The sequence below is a fragment of the Ovis aries genome, chromosome 9 (genome assembly GCF_016772045.2).
Source record: "Ovis aries strain OAR_USU_Benz2616 breed Rambouillet chromosome 9, ARS-UI_Ramb_v3.0, whole genome shotgun sequence".
Classification (NCBI taxonomy): domain Eukaryota; kingdom Metazoa; phylum Chordata; class Mammalia; order Artiodactyla; family Bovidae; genus Ovis; species Ovis aries.
Window position 1 is genome coordinate 81,433,706 of NC_056062.1, and position 15,534 is coordinate 81,449,239.

A 15,534-nucleotide genomic window follows, 5' to 3' on the forward strand; every position below is an offset into this window, starting at 1 on the left:
AAAATGCTAGAAGCAAATACAATAAACTGCTAATCGTACTTTCCTCAGAGGAGAATTACGGGAGGAAAATAGATGTTCACCTACTTCTTTATTCACTATTTGAAATAATCTTGTCAGATGATGACAAAAGATATTCTCACGTCAGGACTAGAAGAGTCTTACCACTGTTATAAGCATGGCCATGTAAGTATGTGTATCCTTACAGGCAGGAGCTGGAGAAGAATCTGGGGTATGGAGATAGGTAACGTTTTAGGTTAGTTGTATTGTATCTTCCCTTCTCTACTTTGTTTTTAATCAAATGCCATTGTTTAAAAATATTTTACACAGATTACATGTAACTAGTATAAGAACTGGGCTTCCCTTGTGGCTCAGCTGGTAACAAATCAGCATGCAATGCAGGAGACCTGGTTTCGATCCCTGGGTTGGGAAGATCCCCTGGAGAAGTGAAAGGCTACCCACTCCAGTATCCTGGCCTGGAGAATTCCATGGACTGTATAATCCATGGGGTCACAAAGAGTCGGACACGACTGAGCGACTTTCACTCACTCACTAGTATAAGAACTAAATTTTCAAAGAGGGGTAAAATGCATTTTCTATCATTTCATAGGAATATTCACTATTGGTTTTATAATCAGAAAATAACTTTGTTACTAAAGTTAGAAAAGTTTCTCATATACATTTTGGAAAACACAGAAAGTTAGTTAAAAAAAAAAATGAAAAGTAGAAAAATCAGCCTGGCAGGCTACAGAGTTGCAAAGACCAGGCATGACTGAAGCAATTTAGCACAGTACAGAAAATATATTAAATTTAGAAAAAAAGATCTTAACATTTAAAGACAATATACCTCTCAGGCACAGTGAAAAGACTCTGATGCTGGAAGGGATTGGGGGCAGGAGGAGAAGGGGGATGACAGAGGATGAGATGGCTGGATGGCATCACTGACTCGATGGACATGAGTTTGAGTGAACTCCTGGAGTTGGTGATGGACAGGGAGGCCTGGCGTGTCACAAAGAGTCAGACACTACTGAGCGACTGAACTGAACTGAACTGAAACAAAGTTCAAATTCAGATGTGGAGAGGATGAAATCACAAAATTTGCAGTTAGAAAGCTGTAGAAATCTCATGGTTGTTATTGTTTAGCCACTAAGTCATGTCTGACTCTCAAGACCTCACAGACTGTAACCTGCCAGCCTCCTCTGTCCATAGTATTTCCCAGGCGAGAATACCAGAGTGGGTTGCCATTTCCGTCTCCAGGGGACCCTTCCAACCCAGAGATTAAAGCCATATCTCCTGCATTGCAGGCATATTCTTTACCACTGAGTCACGTGGGAAACCGAAATCTCATAGAGTTAACCTGCAATCATGTCAAATCTACCACAGAGAAATACAGAGCATCAAATTCCTTTCAAGTTGACATCCTTAGTGACTGTCTTATTACTACCCTGGAAGCTGCCCTGGTTTCCTCCTCCGACTCCCTGCTTGTGTTTATGTGTGGGTGTGTGCTGTCGTGTTTTGAACCCAGTCCTAATTACAAAGCTTGGTACATTGTGAACACTCAACTTATTTTTAAATGAATAAGTGATGTTTTGAAATGCAATAAAATAACTTTTAAATGGGAATAGAAGAGATTGGAGCAAAAGACAAGAAAGGGGAAGAGAATGAGAAAATGGGGGGAGACAAGAGGAAGGAAGGAAGGAAGGTGAAAAGAAGGAAGGGAAAAAGGGAAAGGAAGGGGGAAAGGAGGGAAGGAAGAGACGTTAGCTAGAAAGAAAGAGAAGAGATGGAATGAGTCAGAAACTGCCCTTTCTGTCCTCATTTTATTTTTCTTCTCTGTGATTACAGTAGTCAAATGAGAAATCAGGCACACCAGGTCTTTTTTCAGAGACTGACTTCAGTAATGGCTGTGGCAACCAACACTTTCAGAATTTATTAGCTTCTGGAAAAAAAGGGATGAGACTTGAAGAGGGAGCCTATAACAACATTTATTCTGGACCTCTGTTTAATCTGAAGCTACACATCTGGGAAGGTAGAGAAGTCAAAAGGCCCAGTTCAGCCTTTCCGTTGCCGCAAAGGGCAGATGGTTTTATAAATAGCATGAAGAAAAAAGACAATAGCTAGCTGAAACTGACACCCTATTACTTAGCAGAAATAAACGTTGAATAAAACACAGAGGTAAATCATGCCCAGATTGAAGAAGCATGAGCCACAGGTTATTTAGCATAAACCTAATCTCACATTCTAAAAAGATTCTTCCCTTTTTTTCTGCTAGGAAGATGGGAGTAGGATGGTAAAAGAGAAGGGGAAAGGAAAATAATGAACGATATTTCTCTAAGGCTTTTAGTTTTTTGTCCATTTTGGTCTCTCCCTGAGATTCTTGGCGAATCTATTTAAGATGGGCAGTAAAATTATGAAGCATATTTTAAAATTTTTATTGCAAGGTATTTGCTTTACGATATTGTGTTGGTTTCTGCCATATATCAACATGAATCAACCACAGGAATATGTATGCCCCTTCCCTCTTAAACCTCTGTCCCACCTTCCTCCTCATCCCACACCTCTAGGTTGTCCCAGAGCACTGGGCTGAGGTCCTCAGGTCATACAGCAAATTCCCACTGGCCATCTAGTTTACATATGCGAATGTATATGCGTCCCTGCTGCTCTCCCAATCTGTCCCACCACCTCCCTCCCACACTGTGTCCACGAGTTTTCTCTATGTCTGCATCTCCATTACCACCCTGAAAACAGGTTCATCAGTACCATCTTCTCGATTCCATACACATGTGTTAACATGCATTATTTGTCTTTCTCTTTCTGTCTTACTGCACTCTGTACAATAGGCTCTAGGTTCATCCACCTTATTAAGACCGTCTCAAATGGACTAGCTTTCAAAGTTGAGCAACATTCTGTTGTGTATGTGTACCACAATTTCTGTATCCAGTCACCCACTGGTGGGCATCTGGGCCGCTCCCATGTCCCAGCTATTGTAAAAAGTGCTGCAGCAAACTCTGGGGCACACGTGTCTCTTTCAGGCATGGTTTTCTCAGGATATATGCTCAGAAGTGGGATTGCTGGGTCATATGGTAGTTCTATTCCTAGTTTTTTTTAAAAGAATCTCCATAGTGGTTGTATCAATTTACATTATCACCAACAGTATAAGAGAGCTCCATTTTCTTCACATCCTCTCCAGCATTTATTGTTTATAGATTTTTTAAAATGATGGCTATTCTGACCTGTGAGAGGCACCACTTCATTGTGGTTCTGATTTTGCATTCGCTAATAATGAGTGAGGTTGAACACCTTTTCATGTGTTTTTTGGTCATCTGTATGTCTTCTTTGGGGAAATGTCTGTTTAGGTTTTTCTGCCCATTTTTTTGATTGGGTTGTTTGTTTTTCTGGTATTGAGTTGCCTGTATATTTTGGACACTAATTCTTTGTCAGTTGTTTCGTCTATTTTCCCCCATTCTGAGGGCTGTCTTTTAATCTTGTTTATTGTTTCTTTTGCTATGCAAAAGGGTTAAGTTTAACTAAGTCCCATTTGTTTAATTTCATTTTTGTTGCCATTACTTTAGAAGGTAGGTCAAAAAAGATCTTGCTGTGATGTATGTCAAAGATTGTACTGCCTATATTTTCCTCCAGAAACTTTATAGTTTCTAGCCTTACATGAAGTATTTTTGAAGTAAGCTTCTTGCTTTAATCCAGTAGGGTTAAAGAAATATATACTCTCTTGTTAAGCTGTACACACATCCTAGAGGGAAGGAGAGGACTGAACAAACCGTGAGTCTGTGAGTACGTGTGTGTGCACGTGTGTGTGCATGTGTGTGTGTGTGCGTGCTTGAGATGTGACGAGTATGTGGAGTCTGGTCAAGGGACTGGGGTGAAATAAAGCTGGTGAAATATATCTATGATTATAGATAATCGTAGCACAGCTTCTTTCATGATCAAACTCAAACTCCTTCCCGATCTCCCTCCTGCTTGCTAGCCTGAGCTCATCCTCTACTTCCCTTCACATGCATGTATGCCATCTTTCTCACTTTCTCTCGGGAGACATGCTCATTTCTGCCTTGTACCTTTGAATGTGCTGTTCCCTCTGAGTGAAAAGTTCTTCCTACCCTTGTTTACCTAGCTTATTGCTGTACATGCGTCAAGACTTGCTTTATAAAACATTTTTGTTATGGCACTTTCCACAAACTCCCCAAAAAGGATGAGTTGCAGTTTAATTTCTTCCTCTTCTGTGACTGCACAACTTTTTGCTCGTGTGTCTACTACAGAATTTTATCATCTGTTCATCTATATTTGCATATATTTCTTTCCTTCTAGACCCTGAGATTCTCAAGGACAGCAGCCATCTTATTCTGTTCCCAGTGCCTAAGTAATGCCTGGCATGGAGAAGACCCTTAATAGAGATATGTTAGATAAACTACATTAAGAAGCATTCAAATTCCGGCAATTCCAAGGAAGATGGATTCATGCCACCTCATCTCTTAAAATGAAGGGAATGATCCTGAAAGAAACACTTGAGCATGGCTGAAGTTTGGCAGAATGACCACACAAACACTGAGGAGTCACTGAAGTGTAAAGTCAAAGGTGGTAGGTCTCGGCATTAGCCATTTGTCCTCTCTACATACTACTAATGGGATAAGGGTATTATCAGGATCTGAGTAGTAGCAGAATCCAGTCAATAAGAAGGAAAACAGACCATGAGTTCAAATCACCACTTGGCTCCTTGATCTTGAATGAAATAACACACTTGGGTATGATCACACTTGAGCGCAATCTTGGAGAAATAAATATATCTCTGTGCCTACTTTCTCAACTGTAAAATGTGTCTGTTGTGAGGATGAAATACATTAATAGGTGTAAATACTAAAAATAGTTCCTAGCTTGGAGATACACAAATTCATAACTTACTGCATCAGTGACATTCTAAAATCCAAAGTGGCCAGGGTGGGAAGCAGAATCCAGCTGAGGTACAAAGTTCAACATTCTCAATCCCAAGTTGGATGTTTTCTACTTGTTCTCTTTGGATGGCATGAACTTAAGCTGTGGGACAACTAAACTTCAAACGGTAAATTCATTTTTCAGCTTTTAAAAAAGTTATGCAGAAAATGGGATTTTCTGGAAAAGAGCAGTTAACCTACTGGTGCTTTGTGGAAATTTAATGATGCTGTCGTACATAATAACCTGTGGGCATGCGTATGTGACTAAGAGATTCCCATGAGCTACATGATACTGCAGAGGAATATGGTCATTGGAGACTTCCCAGTCAATGGGAGAATTGCTCGTTTCCCTGACACATACATTGAACTCAGAGCAGCCAAGGATGACATATTAAATGAGGTTCTGCACTACTTCAGAATGGGTTTATGTTTACACTTCATTGTGGGACTTTTTTGCAATGGTTTAAAATGACTCAGAGGAAGTTATGTAATGTTTATGGAGACATGTGCTAGAAAATAAACCAGGAACCACAATTGTAGTGTTAGAAGTAGCTCTTGAATAAGCTTTCACATTTATTTATTTACAGAATGTCTTAAATAACAAATAGGTAATTAAAGGACTTTCAGTTCTGGTAATGGCAGTGCAGTTTGTATTGAAATAACCTTCACACTGACGACAACTACACATTCTAGACCAAAAAATAGTCTCTTGGCAGGCGCTGGAAATCAAACAAAAGCAAATGGACACTTAAGGAGATACAATCTTTGAAAGATGGGATGCCAATCAGGTGAGAATAAAATTTTCACAACTTTTCCCCCAAGGTCACTCCCTAGTTTGCATGAAAATAAAGGACAGAAAGAATTAACCTTAGTGGATTCAAAAGTTGGAGGTTGGATTTTGGGCTGCCAGCACATCTGGGAATGAAGGGGGTGATACCCTGGAAAGGAGGTAGTTATGGAGAAAGGAGCATTTATCTGAATAAAAATTCCTCTCAAAATTTTGACTGATACTAAAACTATGAATGTCCTTGGTGTGACTCCAAGCAGAAGTCTGTAGGATGCACAGCAGGAAGCAAAAGAACAGAGAGATGTCAGCAGGCAAAGTGTTGGAGAGACAGAGTTTGGAGTTCAAGTCCTAGCAAGTTAGAAGGAATTAGTAAACACTTTGGGTTTCTCATTAAAACCCCAGAAGAACCACACCTTAGAAGTAAGGACAATACTCCAAGACTAAAGGGAGTATCTTTGCAACTAAAGGCAGAATCAAAATAAGTCTTTCCCTAATAAAGCACTAAAGTCAAGCCTCTATAGATATGAGATAATATCTCAGTAGTTTGTTATTTGCTAAAATTAAATTCAATACTTTTTAAATAAAAATGGCAAAATCCAGCATGTTTTCAGCAATAAAACATACTGTTAAATTTAAAATTAGAAATTATTGCTCCCAGTTTTAAGATAAATAAGTACTAAGGATATAATGTACAACATGATAAATATAATTAACACTGTCGTATTGTATATATGAAAGCTGTTAAAAGAATAAATCCTTAAAATTCTCATCACAAGGAAAAATGTTTTGTCTCCATATCTTCATCTTTGTACCCACATGAGAAGATGAAATCACTAAACTGTGTTCACTAAATTGTGAACATCACTAAATGTAGTGAACTAAATGAGTCTGCTGAACTGTGAACATCATTTCATGATGTATGTAAGTCAAATCTTTATACTGTATACCTTAAACTTACATAATGCTGAGAATCAATTATATCTCAATAAAACAAAGAAAAAAACAGAAATTATTAGACAGGTGAAGAAGATGGAAAAAGTGACCTATAATTCAAGAGAATATGTATAGTCTAGAGAACGAGACATATGGATGAGATAGGTTGAAATTAACAGATAAAAACTTTACAATAATTATAATAAATATGTTAAGGATTTAGCAAAAGGAAAAGATGGTTATAATGAATTAAGAGAGAATCTCAGGATAGACATGAAACTTCTAAAAAATATAAAATTTAGAACTAAAAATAACATATCAGAAAACAAACCTTTATTAATGGGCTTAGTAGTAGATCAGAAACTGCACTAGAAATGAGCAGCGGACTTGAACTCAGGTAAATAGATGAGATGGTTGGATAGAATCATGGACTACATGGACATGAACATGGGCAAACTCCAGGAGATAGTGAGGGGCAAGGAGGCCTGGTGTGCTGCAGTCCATGGGGCTACAAAGAGTCAGACACAACTTAGTGATTAAACAACAATAAATTGATCTTCAAATTGAAGCACAAAGAAGAAAAATATTTGAAAAATAAAGGAAAAGAACCTCAATCACTTATGAGACAACATCAAACAAACTTTTGCATAACTGAAATTTCTGAAGGAGGACAGAAAGAAAATAAGGCAAAGATATATTTGAAATCCCTCAAATTTGATGAAAAACAGAAATTCATTGATCCAGGAAGTTGACTGAATGCCAAGCAGGGTAGACACAGAGAAAGACGGAACTAGGCTTATCATGATAAAATGGCTAAAAATCCAGTAAAGAAAAATCTTAAAGCAGCCAAAGGTTAAAATAAAAGATTATATAGAGGAACAATATAAGAATAATAGCCAGATTCTCATCAGAAGTCACAGATGCTAGAAGACAAAAGGTAGTATATGAATAATCATCATTAATTATCAGGAAATTTAAATTAAACCACAATAAGATTTTATTTCACTGAAGTTAATGAGATTTTAACAAGATGAATAATGTCAAATGTTGGTGAGGGTGTGGAACACCTGGAATGCTCATACACTGCTGATGGAAATGTAAAGTGCTGAAACCACCTTGGAAGATTCTCTTATAAACCTCAACACACATCTATCTATTACCCAGAATTTGCACTCTAGGTAATCCACCACCCACCCCCCCCCATAATTGCCAATGAAAACATGTATGCTCACAAAAATATCTGAAGAATAACGTTCCTTACAGCTTTCATCAAGATTGCTTCAAAATGGAAATAACCCAAAGGCTCATGCTTCCCTGAGGGCTCAGTGGTAAAGAATCTGCCTGACAGTGTAGGAGACAAGGGTTCAATCTCTGGGTTGGGAAGACCCCCTGGAGAAGGAAATGGCAACCCACTGCAGTATTCTTGCCTGGGAAATCCCACGGACTGAAATCCATGAAGTCCCAGAGGAGCCTGGTAGACTACAGTCCATGGGGTCATAAAAGAATTGGACACAATTTAGCAGCTAAGCAGCAACAACAAAGAATACTACTCAGTAATAATAAAAGATGAATTGGGAATGAGGTTAGCATCATGGTGGCATTAGTTATTCTTTTTTTCTTTCCTCATTGATTAACAACTAATCAGACATTCCTAGCAAAAAAAAAAAAACCACCTCTGCACAGCATTCCAGGATTCCGAGGGATCCATTCATCTGTGTGTGTGAAAGTAGGTGGATTTGATTGAGGAGGAGATTGCAGAGAGAAGGGAGTGAGGTAACATAGCTGGCAGCAGCAGGTCCAGCAGTTGGTCAGCATGACCTTTGGGGCAGAGGAGCTCAACAGAAGGTGGGAGTGGATGTCTGCTCAGCCAGATATCCTACAGCTGGAGGGATCCATTGCTCTCTCTGAGAAGAGTCCATAGTGACTCAGGGTAAGGGTAGAAAAGGCAAGTAGGTGGACAAAGAGAATTGAAGGAAAATGTCTCCTGCTGTCTGTGATGGGGTTCTAACAAAAGAACTACCCACTGACCTCTAGGACCCCCTACTTAGGGATCCCCCTACTAAGCTATGGGCACAACCAAGGAAACAATTGCTAACTACACACTTCCCCCCAACCTCAGCTGGTTAAGTCAGCTCTGCTAAGAAAAACCCAAAACTTGTGCTATAGCTCCACCTTCTGGAAAATAAAAGGACCCTAATTACCAACCCATTAAATTATTAGAATCAAAGTAAACAAAACCCTGCCTAATAAGAAATGTATTCACTACTTCAAATGTATATATCATCAAACACCATAAAAAGTTCATAGTAATACAGCATAACAAAAAGAAAATGACAATTTTCCAGCAAATGAATCTAAGAACAAGGAATACTGTGATCTAACTGAAGAAGAATTTAAAATAGCTGTTATGGAGAAAATTAACAAACTACAAGAAAAATAAGAAGGCAATAAAATCCTCTCAGGAATAAAATTGATCAAAGGAAGGAGTGTTTTATCAAAGATATTTAAATTCTGAAAAAGAGCCAAACTGAAATTCTGGAGATGAAGAATTCAACAAATGAGATGAAGACTGTATTATAGTTCATTGGACATAGAACAGAAAAAATGAAAGAGAGAATCAGTGAACTGGAAGATAGGAATCTAGAAATAATTTGGGTGAACAAGGAGACAGAACTAGGATTTTATATATATATATATACAAAGAAACTCTATGAGGGTTAGCAGACTTCATTAGAAAAGCCAAAATAAGAATAATGATTATTCTAGAAGAAGAGGGGAAGAAGTAAGCAGAGAGTTTATTTAAAGAAATACTAGCCTAGAACTTCCCAAACATAGGAGAGGAACAGGATATACAAATCCACAAAGCTAACCTAGCACTTTATTACAAAAAGACCTTCTCCAAGATACATTATATTAAAACTGTCAAAAGTCAGTGATATATATCTTAAAAGCTGTCAGGGTAAAAGGACAGTAATCAACAAGGGAACCCTTAGACTATCAGCAGATCTTTCAGCAGAAGCTCTATAGGCGAACAGAGAGTGGAACAACATATTCAAAATATTGAAAGATAAAAATAACCAGCCAAAAATACTTTATCTTACAAAGTTATCTTTCTGATATGAAGAAGAAATAAAGGCTTTCACAGACAAACAAAATTGAGAGAGTTAACCACTACTAGACCTGCTTTACAAGAAATTTAAAAGGAGCACTTTAATTTGAAACAAACAAACAAATAAACAAAACAAAAGCCATGAAAATCTCTGATTAAGGCAGTAAATTGCCATAATATGAAAGCTGTAACTCTTTTTTAGAATAGCATATTAAACTCTTAATTACAACATAAAAAGTATTAAAAACAAATATAGCTACAACTTGGTAACAAAATCATGGCATAAAAAGAGGTAATTTGGGACATCAAAAATACAAAAGGGAAAGAGTAAAAAATGGAACTACTATACACAAATGAATGTAACTGAAGATAAATTGCTATCAGCTGAAAAAGGACTATATACAACACCCAAGCACAAAATCATGCTAAGTAAAATAATAAAAAACCTTAAGAGAGAAATAGAGAATAATACAATAATTGTAGGGAACTTTAATAACTCACCATCAGTAATAGATGGATTATCCAGACAGAAAATCAAGATGGAAATATTGGAAATGTGCCACATTTTAGAACAAGTGCAGTTAAGGACATATATAGAACATTACAACTAATAGTAACAGAGCTACCTTCTCATGTGCACATGGAATATTCTCCAGGATGGACCATATGATAGGAAAAGAAGTATTAACAAATTTAAGAAGATTGAAATCATACTAGCTATCCTCTTTGACTACAGTGGTATGAACCTAGAAATCAAAAAGAGGAAAATGAGATTTATAAATATGTTGATATTGAACAACACACATCTAAACATCTATTGGGTAAATGAAGACATCAAAATGGAAACAAAAAGTTACCTCAAAATGAATGACTATAAAAATATAGCATGTCAACTATTGTGGGATGTAGCAAAAGCAGTTCTAACAGACAAGTTTGTAGCTATACACACACACACACACACACACACACACACACACATGAATTAGGAAGATCTCAAACAACCTAACTTTATACATCAAGGAAGTAGAAAATGAAAAAAATTAAGCTGAATGTTAGCAGTAGGAGGGAAGTAATAAATGTCAGAACAGAAGTAAATAAAACAGAAAAATCAGAAAAGGTTGACAAAACTAAGATAAACAAAATTGATGAACCTATAGCTAGACTAAGAGAAAAAGGGAGGACTCAAATAAAATTATAAGTGAAAGAAGGGGCACTGCAACTGACACTACAGAAATACATAGAATCACAAGATAATATTTTGAAAATTATATGCCAACAAATTGCAGATTCTAAGAGAAGCAGATTTCTTGGCAAAACTCTATTAGTCTTTGCCCTGCATCATTCCGCATTCCAAGGCCTAATTTGCCTGTTACTCCAGGTGTTTCTTGACTTCCTACTTTTGCATTCCAGTCCCCTCTAATGAAAAGGACATCTTTTTTGGGTGTTAGTTCTAAAAGATCTTGTAGGTCTTCATAAAACCGTTCAACTTCAGTTTCTTCAGCATTACTGGTTGGGGCATAGACTTGGATAACTGTGATATTGAATGGCTTGCCTTGGAGACAAACAGAGATCATTCTTTCGTCTTTGAGATTGCATCCAACTACTGCATTTCGGACTCTTGTTGACCATGATGGCTACTCCATTTCTTCTGAGGGATTCCTGCCCTCACTAGTAGATGTAATGGTCATCTGAGTTAAATTCACCCATTCCAGTCCATTTTACTTCACTGATTCCTAGAATGTCGACATTCACTCTTGCCATCTCTTGTTTGACCACTTCCAATTTGCCTTGATTCATGGACCTGACATTCCAGGTTCCTATGCAATATTGCTCTTTACAGCATTGGATCTTGCTTCTATCACCAGTCACATCCACAACTGGGTATTGTTTTTGCTTTGGCTCCATCCCTTCATTCTTTCTGGAGTTATTTCTGCACTGATCTCCAGTAGCATATTGGGTACCTAATGACCTGGGGAGTTCCTCTTTTGGTATCCTATCATTTTGCCTTTTCCTACTGTTCATGGGGTTCTCAAGGCAAGAATACTGAAGTGGCTTGCCATTGCCTTCTCCAGTGGACCACATTCTGTTAGTCCTCTCCACCATGACCCGACCGTCTTGGGTTGCCCCACAGGCATGGCTTAGTTTCATTGAGTAAGACAAGGCTGTGGTCTTAGTGTGATTACATTGACTAGTTTTCTGTGAGTATGGTTTCAGTGTGTCTGCCCTCTGATGCCCTCTTGCAACACTTACCATCTTACTTGGGTTACTCTTACCTTGCTGTGGGGTATCTCTTCAGGGCTGCTCCAGCAAAGCACAGCCACTGCTCCTTACCTTGGACAAGGGATATCTCCTTACCGCCGCCGATCCTGACCTTCAACGTGGGATAGCTCCTCTAGGCCCTCCTGTGCCTGCGCAGCCACCACTCCTCGGGTTGCTCCTCCCAGCTGCTGCCCCTGGCCTCAGGCTTGGGGTGGCTCCTCAAGGTCACCGCCCCTGGCCTCGGGCGCAAGGTGGCTTCTCCTGGCCGCCCCTGATCTCCGACGCCAGGCGTCTCCTCCTGGCCACCACTGGCCTCAGAAGCGGGGTAGCTCCTCCTGGCCGCCGCCCTGACCTCGGACATGGGGTGCCTCCTCCTGGCCGCCACTGACCTCGGACGTGGGGTAGCTCCTCTCAGCCACACTTGGTGAGCTAGCTCGCAGCCGCCTGCACTTAGTGGCCTTGGAATGCGGAATGAAGCAGGGCAAAGACTAATAGAGTTTTGCCAAGAAAGTGCACTGGTCATAGAAAACACCCTCTTCCAACAACACAAGATAAGACTCTACACATGGACATCACCAGATGGTCAACACCGAAATCAGATTGATTATATTCTTTGCAGCCAAAGATGGAGAAGCTCTATACAGTCAGCAAAAACAAGACTAGGAGCTGACTGTGGCTCAGATCATGAACTCCTTATTACCAAATTCAGACTGAAATTGAAGAAAGTAGGGAAAATCGCTAGACCATTCAGGTATGACCTAAATCAAATCCCTTATGATTATACAGTGGAAGTGAGAAATAGATTTAAGGGCCTAGATCTGATAGATAGAGTGCCTGATGAACTATGGAATGAGGTTCATGACGTTGTACAGGAGACAGGGATCAAGACCATGCCCATGGAAAAGAAATGCAAAAAAGTAAAATGGCTACAAATAGCTGTGAAAAGAAGAGAAGTGAAAAGCAAAGGAGAAAAGGAAAGATATAAGCATCTGAATGCAGAGTTCCAAAGAATAGCGAGAAGAGATAAGAAAGCCTTCTTCAGCAATCAATGCAAAGAAATAGAGGAAAAGAACAGAATGTGAAAGACTAGAGATCTCTTCAAGAAAATTAGAGATACAAAGGGAACATTTCATGCAAAGATGGGCTCGATAAAGGACGGAAATGGTCTGGACCTAACAGAAGCAGAAGATATTAAGAAGAGGTGGCAAGAATACACAGAAGAACTGTACAAAAAAGATCTTCATGACCAAGATAATCATGATGATGTGATCACTAATCTAGAGCCAGACATCTTGGAATGTGAAGTCAAGTGGGCCTTAGAAAGCATCACTACGAACAAAGCTAGTGAAGGTGATGGAATTCCAGTTGAGCTATTTCAAATCCTGAAAGACAGTGCTGTGACAGTGCTGCCCTCAATATGCCAGCAAGTTTGGAAAACTCAGCAGTGGCCACAGGACTGGAAAAGATGAGTTTTCATTCCAATTCCAAAGAAAGGAAATGCAAAAGAATGCTCAAACTACCACACAATTGCACTCATCTCACATGCTAGTAAAGTAATGCTGAAAATTCTCCAAACCAGGCTTCAGCAATACGCGAACCGTGAACTTTCTGATGTTCAAGCTGGTTTTAGAAAAGGCAGAGGAACCAGAGATCAAATTGCCAACATCTGCTGGATCATGGAAAAAGCAAGAGAGTTCCAGAAAAATATCTATTTCTGCTTTATTGACTATGCCAAAGCCTTTGACTGTGTGGATCACAAGAAACCGTGGAAAATTCTGAAAGAGATGGGAATACAGACCACCTGACCTGCCTCTTGAGAAATCTGTATGCAGGTCAGGAAGCAACAGTTAGAACTGAACATGGAACCACAGACTGGTTCCAAATAGGAAAAGGAGTATTTCAAGGCTGTATATTGTCACCCTGCTTATTTAACTTCTATGCAGAGTACATCACAAGAAATGCTGGACTGGAAGAAACACAAGCTGGAATCAAGATTGCTGGGAGAAATATCAATAACCTCAGATATGCAGATGACACCACCCTTATGGAAGAAAGTGAAGAGGAACTAAAAGCCTCTTGATGAAAGTGAAAGAGGAGAGTGAAAAAGTTGGCTTAAAGCTCAACATTCAGAACATGAAGATCATGGCATCTGGTCCCATCACTTCATGGGAAATAGATAGGGAAACAGTGGAAACAGTGTCTGACTTTATTTTTTTGGGCTCCAAAATCACTGCAGATGGTGACTGCAGCCATGAAATTAAAAGACACTTACTCTTTGGAAGAAAAGTTATGACCAACCTAGATAGCATATTCAAAAGCAGAGACATTACTTTGCCGACTAAGGTCCGTCTAGTCAAGGCTATGGTTTTTCCTGTGGTCATGTATGGATGTGAGAGTTGGACTGTGAAGAAAGCTGAGTGCAGAAGAATTGATGCATTTGAACTGTGGTGTTGGAGAAGACTCTTGAGAATCCCTTGGACTGCAAGGAGATCTAACCAGTCCATTCTGAAGGAGATCAACCCTGGGATTTCTTTGGAAGGAATGATGCTAAAGCTGAAGCTCCAGTACTTTGGACACCTCATGCGAAGAGTTGACTCATTGGAAAAGACTCTGATACTGGGAGAGATTGAGGGCAGGAGGAGAAGGGGACGACTGAGGATGATATGGCTGGATGGCATCACGGGCTCGATGAACGTGAGTCTGAGTGAACTCCGGGAGATGGTGATGGACAGGGAGGCCTGGCGTGCTGTGATTCATGGGATCGCAAAGAGCCGGACATGACTGAGCGACTGAACTGAACTGAACTGACTGAAGAGAAGCAGATAAATTATTGAAACATACAACCTACCGAGACTGAGGAAGAGAAAAATAGAAATTTAAACAGGCCAAAGACAAGAGACTGAATTAGTAATCAAAACACTTCCAACAGAGGCAATACAGACCAGATGGCTTCACTGGATAACTCTACCAAATATTTGAAAAGTATTAACAGCAATAATTCACAAATTCTTCCAAAATTTTGAGAAATAGGAAACACTTCTAAACTCACTCTATAAAACCAGCCTCACTTTGATACTGAAACCAGATAAGGATGCCTAGAGAAAACTATAGACCAATATCCCTGATGTATATACATGCAAAAACTGTCAACAAAACATTAATTAGCAAACAAAATTCAAGGACACTTTAACAGAATTCTATACCATGACCAAATGGGACTTATCCGTATGTGAGAATAGCTCAACACAGGCAAATCAATAAATGTAACAAATCACATCAACTAAATGAAAGATAAAACTTACATGATTAATTACATGCAGAAAAAGCATTTGGCAAATCAACATTCTTTCATGATAAAAAACCTTAACAAATTAGGTATAGAAGGAATGTAACTTAACATAATAGAGGCCATTATACAACATAATCACAGATAATACTAAACTCAGTGGAGAAAAACTGAAAGTGTTTCCTCTAGGAATAGGAACAAGACAAAGATGCCCACTCTCATC